The 16877-nt window shown below is 41.5% G+C and overlaps 1 protein-coding gene across 3 annotated transcripts in view; it reads right to left on the reverse strand.

The window, feature by feature from the left end:
- The window catches only part of LOC119653576 (allatostatin-A receptor), a 779896-nt gene that overhangs the window by 406501 nt on the left and 356518 nt on the right, over nucleotides 1-16877 (reverse strand). For all 3 annotated transcript variants that reach the window (XM_038058319.1, XM_038058317.1, XM_038058318.1), the window contains one exon: nucleotides 15196-15227. The gene's annotated coding sequence lies outside the window, so the exon portion shown is untranslated. The remainder of the gene's footprint in view (nucleotides 1-15195; nucleotides 15228-16877) is intronic.

Consider the following 16877-nt stretch of genomic DNA (forward strand, 5'->3'; position numbering starts at 1 on the left):
GTTAACGAGCAAAATAAGGAATACAACAAACGAAAAAGCGACGACCCTCGGAACATCAAGTCAATAGTTGCAAGGCATATGGTGGAAAAGGGACATACCCTAACGATGGACAATGTGGATGTTATAAAGCGGGTGCGGAAACCCCACCTTTTAGATGCAGCAGAAAGGATATACATCATCAAAGAAGGGAGGCAGATAATCTTAAATCACGACGAAGGAAACTGTGCAACGACCCTGGTAAAAAAGCTAGGCAGCACGTAATAAAAAATAAAGAGAAGGGGGAAATATGGGTAGGATCAGAAAATTAACTATAACGTAATTAGTAGAGCTAAAAAGCTACGGTAGTTAAGGTAGTTTGAGATAGATTAACTAATTAGGTACTAGCACTAAAGAAGGAGGCACGTGGTCTCCGAAACAATTCTATGCGGGGGAAAAAATAAAAATATTTACTGGATAAGGAAAAGCACCTAGTTCTTTTCTTAACTTATAAGACCATGGGGTTACCGCAACTTGACAGGCACTCACGTAAAACCACCCAGCATATAACTGTCAGCGCCACTAAAGTCATGGAAGCTATAAAACAAATGAAATGGGCGTGAACAATAGGTCCTGATAACATTATATCCAAGCTCTTGAAAGCTAAGGCCTGGAACCCTACACTATAGCTCAGTAAGTTCCTTAATCGGGTTATCCATCGCGACGTTGTTCAAATAACCGTGAATCAAGTCAGGTTTGTCAAGAATTGCAGAACTACTGACGCAGTACACGTTGTGTAGTAATTCATCGAGAAACACCGTGAGAAGCCCTCTTTATATCTCATCCCTCTTTGCATTTCTGGATCTAGATTGGCCGTGTGCTACCCGAACTCATCTGGTATGCTTTACGACAACACTTAGTGCCAGAAAAACTCATGCGCTGAGTCAAATTGGTTTACCACGATTCAAAAAATAAAGTCCAAATTGCGGTGGGCATACATCATACCATATGTTTATCTCACACCACTCCCCTTGGTTCTTATTATGGACACTGTCACACTGACAGTAAACGGTTTCTTGCGGTAATGTAGGCGAAGATGTTGCGTTGGACCACTGACCTGACACGTCTTGATCACACCCGAGGATATCCGCGATCTATATGGGATTGCACCCATCGTGGAAAAATTGCGAAAGCGATGTCTTTGATGGCATAGTTGTGTAATTCGCGATGTCGAGGATTCACTTGCCAAGATTTGTCTGAACATCGAAATCGATGATACACGATAAAGGCACGCGGCTGAATCCAGATGAGGCAAATGACAGAGGAGAATGGCGCAACCAATCACACGAGAAGCTGACTTCGCTTGTGAATGCTAAAGAAAAGGAAGACTTGACCATTCAAAAATTTAGTCTAGATGAGAATATTCCGATCCGACAAATAGCTAGCCTTTCACGATGAGAGGACCAGGTAGGCGAATATTTTAGAAAACTATGAGTAAAATCTGAAATTAAATGGTACCCCACTCGAAAACTTAAATACTACTACCACGCTGCGGGTTAACTATTATAATTATGCGAGATAAGATGTGATCACGAATGGTGAACTATTAGCAAAAAAAGGACATGACAGCCATTCATGAGAACAAATTTGAAAAACAAACGAACTAGGGGTATCTTGCTATGCGTAAATCCTTACCAACCACATACGCGACAAGTTTCGCGTAAAAACATCTCCGCCAAAGGAATGACCCTAGCAAAACTTTTGAACAGAACTAATAGGAAAGAATCCAGGAAGATGTTTACGACCAAGGGTATGACGAAACCGGAATAAGTTTCAACAACTACAACACCAAATCGTCAACTTGACAACAAAAAATATAAGTTCGGTGTCAGCCAAGGGAAGTTATGAAAGTTAATGCGAGAGTTTTATTTTCGCAATCGATCAGGTCATGAAACATTATAGACGTCAAGAATGCTCAGAGCTGAGGCATGGAAGTTGTAGTAGGCTGTGAAGTTTGTGGCAACTACATACAGTTGCAACAAATTCGTAGGTAGAACCGTCATCGGACGGACAAAATGCTACCCAAAAGTACAATTTGATAGACGCCTTTAACTTTGTTCCAGTTAATGCCAATAGAAAGAGTGCGATAGTACGCCACTCGCTATTAGCTTAGCTGAAATCACTGATATTAAAAACAACAGTTATCAACCGCAACCCTGTTGGTTGTTGCTGCTTACCCCGATACAGACGGAAGATAAACACCAACAAAACCAAGGGTCTGACGGTGCATCGCATTTTCCCTATTTGCATTCATGGGCAGAGTAGCGAAAGTGCGGATTACTTTGTATATCGAGGAAGCGTGATTTTTGCCAGCGGTGACACCCAACCCCTGGTCTGTGACATATCATCGGGGTACCCTAGCAAAAAATTTCGGGCATGGGCCAGTTAAGCCCAGGCGATGTAATCAGAAGGCGAAAGTGGCAATTGATATGTCACATATTAACCATCCAGTAATAGCTATGCCATGCAGTAGAATGAAAGTCGGAAAGTTCTCGATGGAGCTGTTAGTAAATCATGAAGGATGCCGCACTGAGGCGTAAATGGCATACCTATACATAATTGAAGCAGACACACATATTTTAATAGAGCAAATCTATATCTAATAATTCTAACTCCAAATTACCCAAAAACTATTGAAAACAGAGACCAAAATAGATAGGTCGGTTAACGTGGCGAGAGTATAACGGTAAGGTATCAATGCATTATTTCAAAAGGAACTCATGGCAGTGCCCATTTCGCGGAACTCAATAGAGTTAGAATAGTAGGCAAGTCAGAGCTTGCAACTGGGTATTTTTTTCATAGGGACGTGGGATGTATTTGCAGACAATGTCAGACTCCTGTTTCAAACGGACTACCGACTAAAGCACCCATGTGCAGCGTCTAGGCCTCTAATCCGGAACCTTTGACATATTATCCCAGGCCAGGCCTATTCAGTATAAGAGCAAAAGCCCGTGGAATCAGGGAGCCTTCGCTACCCTAGCATCTCTCCTATCCATCTTTCTATTTTTAGCCTTAAGAACGCTTTGAGTATAATATGCCACTCGGCTCCACGTGTCCCCACTCTGCAACATGGCAGACACCTTTCCATCAAAAGATGATGGCGATGACAATCCTACCTTCTGAAGGAGGATAGGTTTGGCAGGCATCATCCACCATATCCTTGCAATAAATGCAGTCGGGCGATCCTGATTTCCCGATTGTGTGCAGGTAAGATTGAAAATACCCATCTTCGCTGAGCAGCTGGCTTTCGATTAAATCAAGTCTGCCTCTCGCCTTTTCTGAGGTAAATAAACTTTTGTTCGGCAGCATGGAGAGCGATCGGAATATCTCCCGCGGCGGACCCAACTCACAGAGCCCCTCCCCTTTGTATTATACATGCGTTAGGCACTTGCGGTACATCTCCTTACTGAGGGAGAACGGTAAAGAAGAACGGACGTCTGCTAGATAAGGGACCTCCCACATTGGACATCAGCCGGCAAATCGTAAACATTCTAGACGCAGCCTTGTCTGCAGTGTTGCGAATCTGCTTGAAGAAGCTCATCTTCGTGTCTATCATGATGATTTCACCGTCGGTTTCGACAAGAATATGGTTTCACTAACCTGAATAAGGAGGGCTCTCCTTGATCAGCACAACGACTTCGATTTTCTCCAGATGGAAAATGCATGTTCAGCCATCCATCTGCTTACTCATCACATCATCATTCCCAGTGTGCGCTGAGCTTGTCAAACCGTGCTTGCGGTAACCAGTGCCGTAACATCACCCGCGTATCCGACCAGACGCAATTCATTAGGCATCTCGAAAGGGTATAATGTTTAAACCCGGAATAACAATTATTCGTAAAGATAAAATGAGATAAACATAAACACGAGAAACTTTAAATAAAAGAATAGAAACCTTATCAGCACACTCAGCTCTCTTTGAAATAAACATTATAAGGACGGTCTTCAGCTACCAACTACGGTATGCATGAACAACCTAATAATGAATATATAATCATTCTTGTCAAACTGATAAAATTGGTTTTGGAATTAAGTCAAGCTGTATGTAATTAGTAAACATTCAATTGGTAAACATGCAAGCTGATTCCTATCTATAAACTTCTACGATCTGAAATTCGCAACGCTCTAAACCTACTGTAGCGATTAACTAAATAGAAACCACTCAACACAGTCAGCTGCCTTCTAATATGGTTGCTAAGGACCTATCAGACCCAACCTTGTTAAAACAACTTTACGTATCAAAAACGTGCCGATTTGAAGTAGAATCTAAGCAAAAGCACATTTCATGTTAGGTTCTCTCGCATCCTCGTGACTGCCACCTTTTCCATCAGTTACACGCCAGCCTCTCATACTCATGTTGTCCCGGCCAGACGTTCTTACTTAGGATGCATTGGGAGCTAAATAACATCAAAAACCCAAGTGGGTGAAATTCAATACAGAATTTTCACTTGTTTAGCTATGTATCCTATAAAGTATGCAGATTAATACAATGAAATGGCACTATTAATCCTGCGGCGATTGACCTTCCTAGAATATTGCAAATCCTAACATTTCACTTAATAGAACTCAATACAATTATCCTGACGACCTGTAGCTATTCATCGGAAAACGAAAGTGAGCCCTGCTAAAACCCCAGAAAAAAATTCCAAATCGATAGGAGTCCCACATATAAGATACCATACGGTATCCTGCTCAACCTACGTATGTGCCAGGACTAGTGAGTAATTGTTCCATAGAAAATCTGATGATTAACCACATCAAGATATGCCCTCCCTCGAACTAACTATCAGCAGAAGGTGGATGTATCGATCGCAGCTCCTACAGAACATCCTTGAGCCCTCGTGTCGTCCACCTCACGAACAATTAGTACCTGGCGGCAATACATTTTTGCCAATAAAACTAGATTTAACGAAGCGAATAATTGACATAAGCAACCCTCAGGATACGAGCATGTCGAACTCTTTGTATGACAAAGAAAGCAATTACGGCGATGTTTGCGAAGAACACCACTAAATTTTGTGGGAAAGCATCCGGGAGGGATTCTCGCCTATACCGAAGTGTAGTTCTGCTCGCACGTAGTCTTCTATTCTACATTTGGAGTCTGGACACATTTCGGGTACAACAAAGTTTGATTTACTTAGGTTTAAATACAGATACCTGCACACTCGGATATTTTGAGGATGGCAAGGCACAAGGGCGGTCTGATTTTATCACTGTTTAATGGTGTTCTGTTTCCTGAAAACATATTTGATTCTACGTCGTTATTAGTTGGTTTCGGGTAAATTTCGAAAATGGATTCTGGAATGCCTCGGGCAATATCAATTAGTTGGGTTGGGAAAAGTTTGTCTATCTGTGCGAGATGGGGGATTAGAAATTGTGGCAGTTGGAATCTTCGGGGTAGTCATAAAGGCCTACAAGTTTACCGATAATATCATCATGTCATCACTACCATGTGCAGAAAGAATTCTTAATAAACGGTACCACTCAAAGTGACATGGCATTCTGCAGAAACATTCGAAGCTGAACGGAGTACTATACTATTGAAGCTAATGAGAGAAGGGTCCTGTAGAGTAGTAATAAGGGCTCTTGATCTGACTTCACTTGAAGCAACGTGCACATGACAACTTTTTTTCAACCATAGAAATACTTCTTATAGCCACTTTCTGAAATCACCTTAAGGTCCGTTATGGCTATCCAGCATGTCTGTTTGCAACAGGGTTTATGAAGACAATTGTGGTCTATTAGAATTAGACTTTCAGCGGTGCGTGTTATGCCTTACTTATCGACAAAATTGAACAAAGGAGCCCATGGAACCCATGTTGAGCTCATATGTTATCATATCTCTCAAACTTAAATAATGGATTCCGAGTTAATTTTTTTCAATTTTTTTATGTTGTTTTCAGGCAAATTTGCCGCAGTGTATTCACAACGAGGCAACTGTTCGACAACCTCTCGATCATAATCGAAGGCTTTGAGCAACTCATATGTGTGAATGAGTTTTTTGATAGTCCTATATCATGACAACATTTTTAATGCATCGGAATATGAAAATTTCGTTCACAATATAAAAATTGAGATAGATCGCAAGACGTTATTGATATTGACTGACTTAAACTGCTATTTTTTCGTGTATAGTGGTGTCAAAATCATATAAAGATATACCATATACGGTCCAGCTTAGCCGCGCAAGAAGTTGAGGTATATTGGGCGTGTGTGAGATTCGCATCCATTAAAAACCACCCCGGTCTCTTCAGCTTCGGGACTGCGAAACCACCATTTAGGTATTACTTCGGGATGAATCCGTTTAGAAAAATGTATTTCTTGTCTTTTGAGCTTTCGTCCCGCTTCCTTCAGCAGCTCGTCCTGTATTTTTACAATTGCCGAGGTAATCACAAGCCAATGTTCCTTCGACTTAAGCATCTCCGCAACTATTATCTTCGGGTTCACGCCCCTTCCTCATGCTTGGTTCAGATTTCTTCTCTTTATCGTAGACTTCTGGTATCCCACCGCGTCCAAGACAATTCGACGAATCAGCACGAAGCGATGCAGATGCTGCCTGTGCTCGGCTAAACCTTTACTATTCTCACTGTCTCTATCAAGTAGATATCAATATCCTGTGTCTGCATAGCCGACAATCGAAGTCACTTTTGGAATAGGAAGGATAAACACTCCATTATACCTGAGATTCCACCACCGGGCGGCTCAGTACGGTATCTTGTGGCACCCTCCTTCTGATTATGTTCTCTTTGGGGTCTTTATTCATCCCGCATCAGAAAGTCCTCTCTGAGAGATAACTCTCAACCAGACTCGTCAAAAGTTCGGAAATGCCTATGGCTATGTATGATTTTAACATCCAAAGTAAACATGGCACAACAGTCGCCAGAATTCAGTACGTCCTTTATCAAGTTCATCATCGTAGTTATTATATCCATCATAAAGTGGACGTGTTGTAATTAATATTGGGGCTCCGGGAGGGCATTGCTCGACGATGGGTAACAGTCTATTGTAGATGATTCTCTCCATCATTTTTTGCATTGTATCGAGCGGTCACGTTGAGCGATATTATGTGTGATCTCCATGCAGCTTATTGAGCTTGGGAAGCAACACGAACTAGTAGACATGCATCGAAGGTGATGACGAAAATGTTGGTCCTAATCTTCACTGCCAGCTTCCAAGCTTTGTTAGTGATCTGATCCAAACCTGATGCCTTACTGTCGCAATCCTACTATATGCATATTTCCCACAGTTCCTCGTCGGCACTCGGAGGTATAACGCACTCATTGAGTTGGACCACCAAAACCCAAAACCTTCCACTGGTTTGGTAGTGTGAAAACAGAGCATCAATAACTTCTTGCAGAAGGCACCCTGTAAGCTTCAATTTGCGGCGCTCGATTCACACTAACAACGACAGTAACGTAGCGGAGATCGATTACAGAACTCAGAGTCGTTCCTCTGAAAGTGGATGAGGTCCAAAACTTCGCGAGTGGCAGGTATAGTTCCGCAAATGCTTCGAGCAGAACACATTCTTCCCGGCTACCATTTTTGGCCCACGTTCTCTCACGTCCAAACCCAAAGCGCTCAGCACCTGCCCATACTCCGAATGTGTAGCGCTGGGCGGAGCACAGTAGGTGTATATGTGGACCTTAATGACTCCCCCAATCTTCTGGTCCACTCTTTCCTGGAATAGATGTTCTTGCTGGCACTATTTACCCCGTTTGATCTTTGACTCAAATTCGAGCATAAAGAGGTTAAAAAAAGGTACATGTGGATCCGTGAAACAGCAAAAGTACATGAGCAATATTGCGAACGGAGTACGCGAGCTTAATCCATGGACCAACACCCATAAAAGAAACCCAAACAAAAATGTGTTAGTTACTAACAGATTTCACAAGAGAGAGATGATCATATACTGGAGTAGACCTTAACCCAGCCAGCTTTTCTCCTGGGAATCTCAGAAACAACGGACAGTTGACTTATTACTTGTTTTACATCCTGGAGGACTCGGGGTACATTCATAATGATACCAGAGTCACCGCTACCATGCCCCCTTGAAACATAAATCCATGCATGTGCCAATCACTGCAGGATTGCACTATTAAGCTTCCTTACATTCAGACGTCACGGCGCTGTCTACCGCCAATCAATTCGATGAACTGAGAATGTTTGACACAAAAATTTGAAACAAAAATGAACAAAGACTGCGAAGCAAAGGAAGGGGATAAGAGGAAACGGAACTAAATAACTATCCTCAATAGCAGCGAGATAGCTGGGAATGTCGCCAGTGATTTCTGTGTTTGGCTTCAATTGACCGAACTGGAACCATTTTTCACGCTCAGGATCAACACAACGCAATATTTGCTAATATTATACTAGGTTCTTCGTAAATTGCATCTTCGGCCAAGCGTCAATTGTTAATCTGGCTTTGCGAACCAATACTACAAAGCTGGAGGCCTCCTTGGCTCTCAGCAATCGCGAGCAATCTATTATAGGTTACGGGCTTTAGCATTTTCTCCATTGTGTCCAGAAGACAAACGGGTCTGTAGGGGCAAAGTTCAATTGGAAGTTTATCAGCCTTAAGAAGTAGTACCAACGTCTCCTGCTTCTAACTTAAGGGCCCAATTTGATATGCCGTCGACACTCGGAACTTTACTCTCGCATATAATTTACCGCAGATTTCCAGCAGCTCACCTCTGGTTACACTTGGAATTGCCGTCACATTCAGTGGTCACTGGAAACTGTCAGTCTCCCTATCTTGCTGGAGGAGTAACTACTCCTGATGATTTTCAACAAGCATTTATACAGATGAGGTGCCTTTGAATCTCCCATCACAGTTCTGTAGATATCCACCCACGGGCTTATGTCCTTCTTCGCGAACAACTCCTTACAAAATTTCTTTTTGGCTCGCTAGATGGCTTGCTAAAGTCCAGTATTCTCGATTGTTCTAGAAACGTGTGGCGCTAGAGCACATTTTTGTAAACCATCGTCGACATCTCGTGGGCGTTGTTGTTGTATCATGCCCCATTCAAGGAAAATTTGGCTAACATATATATCGTTAAGAATAATTATGGTCGTCACAGTCTCGCCCAACGGATAATTCGACTGACAAGAATTGGTGAAGAACATCGCTCAACGGAAGTAATGTATATAAACTATATCAGATGAACGAAAGGCCTCAACGTATTAACCTGAGGGTTATCTTCAAACCGGAATCTAGTTGAATTGGGATTCCACAAACCAAAGCCAATAGGTACACTTATAAGCGCCAAGCGAAACTTTGCGAATTTCCTAAGTCTGATCGCAATAATCTTTCCAGCGGACTTCCGATAATACGAAACTCTACATTATGTAGGCAGGACATTAAACTCCAAACTGAAGTAGTAGGTGAATTCGAAAAGCAGGACGAAAAGCTAGATTGGCGATTGCAAGTTACTAAAATTATTAATTAAAAGCTAATACAAAAAGTAATCTAAAGAGATATCAGGACAAAATCGTAAACAGTATATAGTAACAACCATTCTGTTCATGCAAGGCATAATATTATAGATACATTACATTGCATCATAATGAGATTGCTATTGTTCACCAAGGGATTCGAAAGAGCTGGTCTATCCTATTCCTACCCTTAAGTTGATTTGGACTAGTCTCGGAACTGAAGATTTGCAGTCCGCATCGCGACAGTTTAAACATAATTTCAAGACGCTCATCAGACAAATTATTGCCTCACGCAAAATTCCGCATTCTTACAAATCTTATCAAAGCGATCCGACACATGTATATAGTTGTCATAAATCCTTATGTGGAGCATAGCGCGAACAATTCACTTCAAGTTTCCACACAACTGAGAAATTTACACACCTTACATCTACATGTATCATGTAGATCTAGAGCGGCCCACTTGCTGGTAATCCTTCGTTTTGTTGGTCTTTATTATCAATCTACCGGTTCTTCCTCCATGTCCACTAAGCCATATCTCCAGGAAGAAAAACCCTGATAAACTTCGCTTTGGACCTCAAATTTCTCTTGCACGGTCATAGGTCGTCCTGATAACACCTATTAGCTTCTTCGGAATGCCCCTCCTACGTGGGGCATTCCAGATGCACTTCCTATAGACGTTGTTGAAAACGTTTCTTCAAATCAAGCACGCACATACTATAAAAAAGTTGACCGACGGTTTCGTCCAGGGCACGGTTGTTTTATGTTTGTGTCATTTACATAACACAAACTGTTTTCCAGTGCTGGATGGCAGTCGGATCGCGGAAATGGCCCGTATTGAATTTGGGGCCGAAATACTTTTCCCTTGCAAGCAGATGCAATAGTGACCCTCAAGTCAAGACAAATGAAGAACGAAGCCAATTTCTGCACCGCTTTTCGGAAAATAACTCTTAAGTTTACGGTTGATCACGATTGATCGATCTGATCGAATGTTCACTGCCGGACCCCAACTGGGATCATGGCAGATCCTATATTCGAATAATGAATTGTCAATAGCAATGTCCACCAGTTTGCAGACGTCTAACAAATTTTCATCTTTGTTACGAGGGTCATCGAAAAAATGCCACTTGTTATATGACAACAATCATAAACGTTTTTCGATAACCAAAGGTGCGGAGCCGCGAGATTAGTAGTTAACCAATACGTTGTTGAGGTTTCTGCAGCGATATTCCAATTTCCAGGGTGCTGGGCAACAGATTTCTGTCCCTAATACTCGCCTCTTACTATATGTATTATTAAAGAGCAATAGGCAGAGACGTACCAGCGTTATCATTCGAGAAGACCCCAATTGCTAGAGAGGACAGTTGATTCTAGAGGAGAAGACATCACTATGCTACTAGCACACCAGGTGATTTCCTTCCCGGTGGAATTCATCGAGAAGACTAGTGAGCATTTTCCTATTCGGTCATCTAATGAATCCTTTCTTCGCGGGTTAAAAAATAACCTAATGCTATAGAAGCACTAAGGAGCAAGTTTTTTAAGCATTAATCGGAATAATTGCTCTCTCGGCCAAATGCTGGTAACAACAAGGTGATCATCTAAGTCTTCCGTCAACATATGGCATGGGCACATCCTAGTTAAGATTACAGGAAACATAAGTGAACGTTTTGTCAATTTCGTGCCCAAAAGCTTCTCCACCTACCAGCTGCGACACTAAGAAATTCCTTGGAAAGATGTTTGACAAATTTACGTACAACCTAGGCATAATGCCACATTAATTGGCACTCCTGTTCATTGCTCCCGGAAAAGTAGGTTCCTTCGCATGGGATTCACTAATGCCGCTGGTAGACGAATAGCGAGTTCAAGTACGGCCAGAAGCTCTTCCCGTGTGTCGAACATCGTGAAAGTGATCACCGGGAGATTTGTCGTAGCTCTTGGAGCATGTGGAGCCGCGCTGGAAAGCACTCAGGAAGTGACACTGTCGCCAATTAGTTATGAACCTAATAACGACAAATGCGATACTCCCCCTGTTCACTTAGAGTCGAACAAATGGATCGTGTTCTATGGGCACTATTCCTTGTACATCCCATACGAGTTGATGACAGCAGCGCTGAAGAAGCCGACGATTGACCGCAATTCCCTATAAAAGAGTTGGAAGAGGCAGTCCTTTGTATGAAAAACAGTAAAGTGCTAGCACCTTGTGGTATTCCAGAAGGGCTATACAAAACGGTGCTCCAACATCAGGCAAACATATTGCTCCGCGTTTTCAACGCTTCTCTGAAAGAGGGCCGGTGAAATGAGGCAAAGGTTGTGCAGTCTTAGAAAAGGTGACCCTGAGCCACCGTTTACACATTGGACATTTTATATGCTTGTTACGGCCGGAAAAAAAGGTCGAAAAGCTGATCAAAAGTATTATAGATTGGTTGAAGCGATACGTACTGCTGGCGACTTATCCCGAAGAAAGCTCGGTATTAGATCATGGAGCTTTATAGTAAATGGTGTTATGCGAATCGTGGATGCGCTCTGTCAAGTAGAATCATCGAGCCGCTGAGATTGCCCTCGTAAAATTTGTTGTCAAAAATGCCTTTTATAGTAAAATGGAAAGACATTCTAGGCACATTAGACAATTCATTCCACGTGTCGAGCTCTGTTTTACGGATATAAAAATCTTGTCTGAGAAATTGCTTCCTGCTCTATGAGACACTAGAGGATCAAAAGAAGATGGAGATCACGTCTGGAGTAATGCAAGGATTCATCCTCCGCCTGACCTCTGGAAAGCTTTTTATGATAACCTGTTAAGTCTCGGCGTTCCAAGAGTCGGCTCTGGTCGGTTATGCGGATAATGGTGCAGCACTTGTTGAAGAGGTGCAAAGCAGACTTGGCATATTTATGCAACGGGTAAGTGGATAGTGGAAACGAAGTACTCATCCTGCTTCAAAAGAGAAATGCGACATTGCAGTTCACATCGATCGACGAGCCGATAATCGAGTCAAAAACCAGTATTAAGCTCTCTGAATTGATACTCGACTCAAAGATAAGCTTTTTGGGCGAATCAAGGTAGCAGCGCACAAGGTAGCAACAGGAATTTCGGAGTCTGATTGAGAGGGTTGAAAGAATCGATTTTTTTGCCTGAATCTATTACCAATATATTTGGGAATATATGCATAAAGTTACAAAGTCTAATACTCAATACCACCATAGATACGAAGCCAAAAGGAGACGAGTGTCAGACAGTTATGATGCGACGGAATGGCTTCACTGCAGCAGGCACGCTCCCTTTCTTGTGTCGAGCCGGAGTTCTTTACTTCAGACGGTGACGGATGTTCAACACGATAGGTAGAGTGCCATTATTATATGGTTATGGAATAGTTAATTAGCGAATAACTACAATTCGATAAATGGTACTTTTCCTTATCGAAAACTTTGAAGTTCATTTGTATGACTCTTCATTTTTATGATTTCTCTTAATTTGTCGGCCGTAATTTGAAAAAAAAATAATGAACTTTTTGAAATAAATTAGAGCTTCCTCTCTTCAGTACTAAATTATCTTTTATTTCAGCCAAAAAAAAATGTTGAAAAATCATTTTCATAATATTTTTACCAAGCCGAAGTAAGTTTTTTTCTCAAAACCACATTTTGCCTGTCAAAAACCCAGGGAGTTATTTTTTTTTTATTTCATCCACCGGAAAAAAAAGTAATAGTGAAAATTCATCCCCACTTTTTTTGTTTCCCAGAAGAATTGCTATTCGATGTTCTACAAATTTCCACGCTGAAAACAACAACAATTTTTCTGAGGTCAACTAATTTTCCTTCTCAAAAATAAAATTGAAAAAACGAGCTTTTGAGACCTCCTAATGTAGAGTCCCCCTTAAGCTGGCTAAAGGCAATCATTGGAAGTAATAGGTCTAGCAAGCGACGTCTGCTGATGAGTGTAACCTGGTTTGTTCTGCTCAATGGCGCGGAGATATAAGGTGATGCTCTCAGTAAGGAGGTATATCGCAAAGACCTTGCGCAAATACAGAGACGGGGAGCTGGTGACATCTACCACTGCCTCTGAATCAGCCGTGATGGTGATTGCGTGCAGGATGCTCGTTACCCTTCTTGCTAACGAGCCCAAGGCCAAACCGAGCTAAACACAGGGAGAGTGTCTACTCGTGAAGGACGACAACGTACACTGAATAGGTGACAATGCTTTTGCCAAAGCGAACCAAGAGACGGATGGACTGCACGGTTAACTGTCAACTTAGGTCCGTGGATGAATCAGCAGCATAGTGAAATTGACTATTTTCTTACCCAGATTCCAATAAGTTTCCAGGGAGGATTTCAGTCTTACAAACTGCACAAGATTGGAAATTCACGATCTCCTAACTTTTGCAGTGGAGGTGTGTATGGCGTCGATTTCCTCGCTAAAATTGGGATGGAATTTGTTAACAATTTTATTCAAACACGGAGAAGTGCTCTCCATACAACAGTGTCAGACAGAGAGATGCTGACCAATGGGTTCTTCTTGCTGCAAAGGGGCTAGAGCTCGAACGGTGAAGGGGGCGGATGGGAGAAAGTTGCTTGAACTAGCAGTTCTCTTATTTCTCTCGTTGGTGAAAGATTTTACCTGACTTGAAGGCTCCCTAACGCGAGAGAGCGAAGCGATGTGACAAGCAGTTCCAGGCTAGCTCTGAAGACCTGGAAGTGTTTGGTCGATAGTTTAACGGTGTACATTTGCGGGAGTGCAATATTGGTTTCTTTAGAACAAAACTATCTCTCTCAATTTAGTCATTGAGAAAGCTCGACACTTCCATGAAATAAGTATAAAAATCGCCTTGTTTTGGAACGCAAAACTTGATAGAAGACAGCAAATAGGGAAGTCAATGAAAATTTGGCACTGTCTGAATATAGCCAAGAGCGGCGATCCTAGGGACGAAGATTGGTTGTCCGCGATCCACCAGAAACGATGATCTAATTAACAAAGAGACTTTCTGCGAAGGGATGGCATCACCCGGAAAAATATAGCACAGAACTTGTGTCTTACTGTTCCAAAATAAGTTCATTGCCTTTTTTATGATTCTGGTTTAATGAACTGAAAACTTTTGCAGAACAATTATTTCGAAAATAAAACGCCTTAGAATCGAAATGAAACCAAATGCAATAATTTATTAAAATTGTACTGACCACCCCCAACTCGAACAGATCAGAGTCATTCAAGATAAAAATTTCATTATTGGAAAACAAAAATAGTTTATCAGCGCCGAATGAGAATATCCAGAGGCATGTCATACGCGTATTTTGCCGTAATCAAATTTCAGCTTGCCTTCATTCGTTCCCTGAACAAGCTCACATAAGATAGTTTCAAAAGCCGGCCATATTGCTATGCAGTAAATGAAGCCATTAATATCGCATTACGGATACAACACCATCGTTCGAATGGCAATCGGAGATGATTTCGCCACATGGCCGTTTATTTGCGAACATAACAATTTTCGCTGACTGAGTTAATCGCTTACGAAACACGATAATGATACCGAGAGGAGTTTATAGTTGAAGTCGGAAAGCCAGCCCAGAATGAGGGTGGTCATGGTATTGGATGAAATCCTCAATAATTCGAGTATCGATACGATTATGTTCTTAATTGTCGTTGATTTATCAGACGAATTTTGCAGTTCAATTAACATCAGAAGTATCCAATCTTCACTATCTCGAAAATGTAATCTCATTGATCAACTACAAGCTTACCTTGTACTCAAAAGTCGAACTCACATCGAAACCTGGAAGAAAAGAGAAGAAGAAAGTGTGTGAGTAAATGAATCTAATAAACGCTGATAGAATTATCAACCCTAAATAAACCCATCTTGCCAGCAAAGCCCTCAGTTCGTTCTGGATAATTGTAGTTTCACCAGAGGCTAATCCCCGCATTGAGAGATAGCTGTTGATTTCACCTGCAAAGCGCTTTCCAAAGTTTCATTGCTGTTTTTATTGCATTCAATCAATAACCCACGTCCGAAACGACTCCTTCATATAAAGTACTCGCATAAGAGTCCTTTGGTATATTTGAATGGGATCCCAAGCAGGCCAATATGCCCTTGAACAATGTTCTTCAATGCGAAGCATTTTGGTCAAAATGTTCCCAGTTGAAAGCATCTTCATGTGGCTGGCTGGAAACGGAAGTAGGGACCCATCGTTGAATCTCTTAGCGTAACAAAAGCCCAGCATGCTATTCTGAGGATACCTAACATGGAGCGCTCTAATATAATATTGAATGAGCATTCAGGAATCTGCAGCACGCTGGCAGCTTATTTACAAACGAGCTTCATCCCCAATAGATTTAGAGAGTTTTCTGAACTGCAGTTGAAGCATTATTGAAGAGTCTTTACGGTGTGATCCGCATTGATTATTGAAGGAGGATTCCAGGTTGGATTCTTGCTGCTTTGTTGAGGTTTAATTAACAAAATTTTGTACGTGCTATGGCATGACCACACTATCCTAAACTATAAAGGTAACCAGCATTTTTTGCTGTGTACTTTCCCATACTTATACATGTCAATATTAGTTGTGACTTTGAAAATTTGGCAAATTACGTCAATACATTGATAAAAATGTCTTGTAAGGTCACATTTTAGAGGAACTTATTAACATTAAGTTAGCCTTTAACAAATTGCCCCATTCATCTTAATTATTATGCGGTTAAGCAAAATAATTTCAGGGCAAGCAGAAGTGACAGCCTTGCGTCTACCAGGACTTGTACGTGCGACATAACTTGGATAACTTGTAGTTGGGGGTAACTGATTGAATTCGAATGGGGTTTTACTGACACTTGGATATCGAAGGAATAATGAGGCAAGTCGTATCACCCAATACTGTAGACCACGAAGACCACAACTTACGGGGAACAGCGTATGGAGGGCAAAATCACATCTTAATTAAGGATAGCATTCTTCAGAAATAAGACAGGTGTTGCAAGAGGCAGATAATGCCTACGTTACCTGAAAGATAACCTAAGATAACTGTTAGAAAGGTTCAGAAACAACTGAAGCCTTTGCTGGGAGACCCGAAAAAAGGGGGCTAGGGAAAATTGGTTAAGAAGAAGGAAGTGATTCAAAAAGTCCGAAGTTAGAAGCAGAAGTTTCAAGTAGCTAAGGAGTGAATATAAAAGCCAGTATACCCATGTTAACTATACTAGTTTAGTAAAACGGAATTAAATTGATAATTTTCCTTAAAATTTATTCAAAGCAAATAACAGATGCCTTTGGTTTCTACCAATTTAAGAACTTTGAACTGTCAACTCGAGCGAAGATAAAATATTGGGACACAGCAGCAGAAGCTCATAGATGCCACTATTCCGCAAACTGAGCAAGTTTATATGAAATTATGGACAGCATTCAGGAGGAGGACGCAAGCAAATTGTTCCCACATGGAAG

Source organism: Hermetia illucens, chromosome 4, assembly GCF_905115235.1.
Source record: "Hermetia illucens chromosome 4, iHerIll2.2.curated.20191125, whole genome shotgun sequence".
Classification (NCBI taxonomy): Eukaryota; Metazoa; Arthropoda; class Insecta; order Diptera; family Stratiomyidae; genus Hermetia; species Hermetia illucens.